Raw genomic sequence first — 7151 nt, 5'->3', positions numbered from 1 at the left:
TCGAGGACCAGGAGATCAGAGATCGGCAGACAAATCCAGAAAAGCACAAACCAGAAAGCGAAGTCCAGAGAGGGAGAGCAGGGTCCGTTTCCAAGAGGCTGAGTCTGAGAAGGTATCCGACAAGAAGCAGGCAATAGTCGATGGTCAAGGGGCAGGCATGGGTTCGGCAACTTGGCAGGCAGGAACTGTGATACGCTGGACATTTACTTGCTGTGAGCCTTTCAATAATCTGGCAACTGTGAGCTGTGGGCTGTGGACTTAAATACATAGACAGACAGGTGAAGCTGATGAGATTGATTGTGGTGTCATGGTAACGGAGGCTGGCATGGGCTGTGGAAACTGAGCAGGAACAGTGAGACTGTGACAAATTGATAACATTGTAGCCATTGTCATCAAACCAACATTATTTGCGATTTAATGCAATGAGAAATGTCATACTCCAAGAGTCCAAGTGTGTGTAGGGGATGACTCTCAGCTACTACCACAGCAAATTTTAGCTCAATATTTGCATAACCAAGTTTTTAAAGAGTATAGAGAACTGACATACAGTTGCGATAAAGCCATTTTGGAGTTAGATAATGCTGATTAGGTGTGACAGACAGTTTGAATTGGATTAAAACCAAACCTGATAACATCCAGTTATTACTTTCTGAAAGTTTCATTGCAAGTTTTCCACTTGTTTATTAGATATTTTGCTAACAGACACACAAACACTATCTTAGACACATACAGAAGAAATAGCCAAAAATGTCATGGTGGTGGGTGATAATAAAAAAGTTATTTTAGTTTGATGGTAAATATATTAAAGGTATATTATCATTAAAACCCATTTAGACTTGGGTGTCACAAGCTAAAGATCGGCTCAAAAGTGAGTAAAGAGGAAGATTCAGTGCTGTGTGTGGAGGTTTCTGTTGTTGCCATGGTAGAAGCTTGGTAATGTCTCTCAATATAGAACATAAAAATACGCAATTGTTGTTTCTTACATGTAATGGATCATGGTTAGTGTTTATACTGCGTAGGAATTATCACATAAGCTGCAGTAGGTAATGATATGAGAAAACTCCTATCTGAAATCCATCTATCCGTTTTTTTATCCTGCTTTTTTCTGTCTAAGTCACGGGAGCTGCTGCCTGTCTACAGCAGTCACTGTGTGAGAGGAGGGGCACACCCTGGACAGGTCTCCAGTCCATCACAGGGACACACAAAGACAAACGAGAGAGACAACTATTCACACTCTCACTCACACCTAAGAACCGTTTAGAGTTACCGGTTAACCTAACGTGCATGCTCTGGGTCTGTGGGAGGAAACCAGAGCACCCACAGAAAGCCATGCATGGACAGGAGAACATGTAACCTCCACACAGAAAGGCTGGGAGGCCAACTTGGGATCTTCTTGCTGTGAGACAACAGCTCTAACCACTGTTTAGAGAAGGATTTTCTCCAAACACAACATCCCAGTACATTTCAAACCCAACAAGACTCTCAGGCAGAGGCTGGTCCACCCTAAGGACAAAACACCCAAACCCAAACTGAGCCGAGTTGTGTATGCAGTTCAGTGCAGAGAAGAATGTTCAGACCTTTATATTGGAGAGACCAAACAACCTCTCCACAGACGCATGGCTCAACACAGGAGAGCCACCTCTTCGGGACAGGACTCAGCTGTCCACCTACACCTCAAGGATAAGGGACACTCCTTTGAGGACCAAAATGTTCATATTTTGGACCGAGAAGACAGATGGTTCGAGAGGGGGGTAAAGGAAGCCTTCTATGTCAAAAGGGAGAAACCAACATTAAACAGAGGAGGAGGTCTCAGGTTCAAGCTTTCAAAAACATATAATGGAGCTTTAGGCCTGATCCCCAGTCAGTTTCACTCCAATCAACACCTGCACTCATGTGACCAGAGTGGCCCATCAGTGAGTCAGACAAACAAGGACCCTAACGAGCCTCCATTGTTAGGAGAGTGAGAACAATTTGCAAGCAATCCATCTTACATCACATCTCAGCTTTAAAAGCTCAACTCCACACTCTCTATTTCTGAATTGAGAAAGCTCCTTGAATGAGAAGCAAAACGTCTTCAACTACAGAATAGAAGTCCAGTTGTTTTTGTTTTTTTAACCTTTTTTGAATGTACAAACTTACCTTACAAAATGACCAAAGTCTTCAGTTTTGGAGGTTTTTGCTACTGAATTAAAAAAGCCAGCATTTCTTGAAGGAATGCTTATCGCCTGGGGTCTTTCATGGCAGAGGTTTAGATTAGGATCACCTGGTATGATGAAAAATGACAGTATTGTATCTGTTTTAGTCAAAACTTTAAAAAATGTTGTGCAATCTCATGGAATATTATACGATGTAAGACTCCAAGTATGTGCTCTGAATGACTCTTCACTACTACCACATTAAATTTTAGCTCAATATATGTAAAACTGACAGAATTATAGCTGTTTTTTGTTTGATAACATGCTGTGGCATCTATCTTGAAGTGTGTCAACTTCAAAACTTATTCAGTTGTTACAAACAAGCATGGCAAATCCAGAATGCAGACTCATAATGATGTAAAAAATTAAACTGATTTATTAACAAAAGAGAACAAAAAAAAAGGCTGATATGGCAGCAAAAAACAAAAACTTACTAACAGGTGGCAGGGTTGACAAGGAAGAAGAAAACAAGGAGCATGGACGTGGCTTGAAAAATACAAGATGTCAAACAGCAGACGGAAAGGAATGAGCCAGCGAGACATGAATGAAAAGGATTCAGTTTTAAAGAAACAGAGGCTGAGTGGAAAATATGCTACAGCTGGGAGATGATGAGGAACAGGTGAGGTGGGCGTGGCAGGCAGACGGGAGAATTACATCGCTGAGGGCAGGTGAACAAAACACAGGAAACAAAACAGAAACACCAGAGTGACAAGAGGCTCAGAAAACAAACCTACACAAGAACTTAATAACTGAACCCAGAATAAACAAGAAATAGAACAGAATTACAGAAACACAATACAACAATAAACTCAAAAAGACTTCAATCCATGACATCAGTTGAAGATGTACATTCAATTATTACTTTCTGCAAATTTCAATAAAATTTGACCAGTGGTTTGTGAGATATTTTGGTAACAGACAGACACACAAACACATACAGACACAAACCATTACTTCACTGTCTTTGTCTTTTGGCAGCAGGCGATAAAGAGGAAAATTCAATACAAAAGGTACAATCTCACCCTCACAGAGAGAACATATAATCTACGGTGGCTGCATACAATGTGTTTTTCTTACAAAACATATCCAATGACAATATGAAAAGAGCCCAGAATGTTAATCCTTCACAGAATAATCAGGCTCCATTTATCTTCACACAGCATCACTAACCTTTAGCTCACCACCAACAAAGAGCTCCAGCAACATCATTTCATGTTTTGTTTTCCTGTCTTCATCATGAACAAGGTTCTGTTGTGTTGTGCATGTCATACTGGCTGCTTGTGACTAACATATGCCTGAATTTTAACAAACACATGACTGAAATACATGATGTATAATAATAATAATAAGAATGAGGATGAGGATGTGATATAAGAAGAGTTGTCTGAATAAGGCTGTTCGTTTTTTCTTCATCCAAAGCATCAACAGCACTGAAGAGATGACTAAAATGTCAAAGAGGTGGAATATCCTTGTTCTTCTTTGAGTGACATGAGCTGCAGGGATGTGATATTATTGAATATTGTGATAATGATGTTATAAATCCAGATTTGTAACTCTTCACTTTGTGCTCTTAAATAATGATTCAATGTTTATTCATCCATTCATTCATCCATCCATCTGTTCATTCATCCATCCATTCATTCATTCATCCATCCATCTGTTATTTCATTCATTCATTCATTCATTCATTCATTCATCAATCCATCTGTTCATTCATTCATTCATCCATCCATCTATCTATTCATTCATTCATCCACCCACCCATCCATCCATCTGTTCATTCATTCATCCATCCATCTGTTCATTCATTCATTCATTCATTCATCTATCCACCCATCTATCCATCCATCCATCCATCTATCCATCCATCCATCCATTTATCCATTTACCCATCCATCCATCCATCCATCTGTTCATTCATTCATCCATCCATCCATCCATCTGTTAATTCATTCATTCATCCATCCATCCATTAATTCATTCATCCATCCATCTGTTCATTCATTCATCCATCCATCTGTTCTTTCATTCATCCATCCATCTATCTGTTCATTCATTCATCCACCCACCCATCCATCCATCTGTTCATTCATTCATCCATCCATATGTTCATTCATTCATCCATCCATCCATCCATCCATCTGTTCATTCATTCATTCATCCACCCACCCATCCATCCATCTGTTCATTCATCCATCCATCCATCTGTTCATTCATTCATCCATCCATCCACCCATCTATCCACCCATCCATCCATCCATCCATCCATCAGTCCATCCATCTGTTCATTCATTCATCCATCCATCCATCCATCTGTTCATTCATTCATTCATTCATCCATCCATCTGTTTATTCATTCATCCATCCATCTATCTGTTCATTCATTCATTCATTTATCCATCTATCTATTCATTCATCCATCCATCTATTTATTCATTCATCCATCCATCTGTTCATTCATTCATCCATCCATCCACCCATCCATCCATCCATCTGTTCATTCATTCATCCATCCATCCATCCGTTCATTCATCCATCCATCTGTTCATTCATTCATTCATTCATTCATTCATTCATCAGAGAGGTAGAGGTAGGTCAGTGGTTAGTTCTGCAGTCTTGTGATCCTGAGGCTGCAGGTTCGCACCCAGGTTTTTTTCAGGAAGTCCATCTGGTATAAAATACTTGCCAAATATACTGTGCAAGTTCCTTCGCTGTGGTGACTCCTGCAGGAAAGAGCAGCAAAAACTAAAGTTAGACTTGGACATTTTAGGCTGTAGTCTTGGATGCTTGCTGTCAGAGATGAGTTCCTGTGCAGGTGTCAACACAACTAATGCTCTAGAATTAAGGAAACTAAACTGAGATGGGTTCAAGATGTGCACAATGACATTGTAACTATTTTGAGAGAAAACTTGTTGCATACATTGTTTTAACATTTTTAAATTTCATGTGACAGGACTGCACACCTCTGTGGCTCACACAAGGACATTAAGGACATTTGTGAACATTTCAAGACATTCTTCAGACTCCCTTGCAATTAGAGTTAGCCAACTAGTCTCCTACAGTTGCAACTAAGTGTCATACTGTATTACCTTAAGACTGACCCTGGCCACCCTATGGAGGAAGATCAATTTGGTTGCTTTCTTACAGACTCTCCTTCTTTTCATCAAGAACCAAACCTCATGACTAAAGATAAAATTTGGAACATAGACAGACCAGAAAATCAGAAACTTTGCTTTTTGGCTCTCCAGTTTCATTCTACCATCAATCATCAATAAGACTCCCAGATTCTTGAGCTCCTCCACTTGAGGCAGAGACTCAGTCCCGATCTGGAGAGAGTATTCCACCTTTGTTCAATTAGGAACCGCAACCTCAGACTTAGAGGAGTTGACTCTCATCCAGCCACTCCAAACTTGACTGAACACCGTCCTAGTGCCTGCTAAAGGTCATGGCCTGAAGACACAAACAGAGCCACATCGTCTGCAAAACGCAGAGACTATCAGGATTCTAAGGTTTACTGCCAGAAGGAGTGAGACCAGTGGTCCCAGTGTCCAGTCCTCCGGGTAACAGATAGGTTCGTGGTTTCTGTCTCAGGGTTCTCTGATGAAGGCGGCGTGTTGGGCCTCAACTTCGCAGGGCGTGGAGGATGACAACAGTGGATAAGTTAGGTTCCCATGAACAGGTCCAGGTTGAGCAGCCAGCTTGAAGAGAGGAGATCAAGGTGAGTTTCTTGCAGTCAGAAATTAGAATTTACAAAGAACAAAGCACAACAGGTTTCTCAGGAGAAAGACTTATACAGAGCCAGGTAGTTTACCAGTAGGCAAACGATGCACCAGCGAAGAGTTGCTCCACCAGACTGCCTTAAGTAACCAGGTGAGGGTGATGAGAATCAGGAACAGCTGTGAGTGATTGGTGGAGAGACCAGGTGACAGACTGGCACAGAGACGAGACCTGAGGTTCCCAGATACCCTCTTCTCCACAGCTGCACCTCAAAATCCTGGCCATGAAGACCACAAACAGAATGATTGGTGTCAATCTTCACCAAGAATAAGCTTGAATAAGCTGTTCCAAGGATGTGGACACAGTTCCTGTTTTGGTTATACAGGGACTGGATCGCCCTGGCAACCGTGGCACCCTGAAACTCCTACATCACCTCCTTCACAGTCATAAGACTCCTCTTGATCTACACAACACATGTAGACTGGAGAGTCAAACTCACATAACCCTCTTAACAACCATGCAAGGTTGAAGATTTGGTCCAGTGTTCCACTACCAGGATGAAAACAAAGAATTAAAAAAAAAAGTATATTATTTCACGTGTTGGTGAAGTCTCTATCAGCATCAGCACAAGTCACACAGTCACAGGACAAACAGAATCCTCCTGAATGGGCTCATTTTTTACACCCTGAACAAGGCAGCGTAAGATTTCATTCCTGTTTTGGGGGTTGAGTGATTGACAGGTGTTAGACCTTTGATGTGCTGCTTATTTGGGATAATTCTGTTCAGCCCCAAAACGAAAGCTTTCAGCCAATAAGAGTATACATAACGTGACCTGTCCTCTCCATTTGTGTCTGCAGACTATATGCAGACTGCAAATGGATCAATGGTAAGCGTTAACATAAATACAGTGAATTATTTCTTTTCTCATCATTTTTTTGGTAATGTCTTTGTAGGAAACACTGGAAGTGAAGATGCTGAGGATACAAATCCAACAATATTCAAATGGTCAAGTGGAAAATCGTAGCTTTTTTTTGTTTGTCTCAATGAAAGGATGAGCTAACAGTATGAGGGGCCGTTTAGGACAAAATGTACGTTTTGTCTCTCACACACTACAAAAGACTCACGCAAACTCAAAAAATATTCACGCACACTCAAAAAAAACCCTCACGCACACTCAAAAAATATTCAAATTGTGTATACACACTACTAAAATGCCACACACGCATACAAATTTTATCT

Source organism: Kryptolebias marmoratus, linkage group LG22 (genome assembly GCF_001649575.2).
Source record: "Kryptolebias marmoratus isolate JLee-2015 linkage group LG22, ASM164957v2, whole genome shotgun sequence".
Lineage (NCBI taxonomy): Eukaryota > Metazoa > Chordata > Actinopteri > Cyprinodontiformes > Rivulidae > Kryptolebias > Kryptolebias marmoratus.
Note: the sequence above shows the minus strand (reverse complement) of the source record.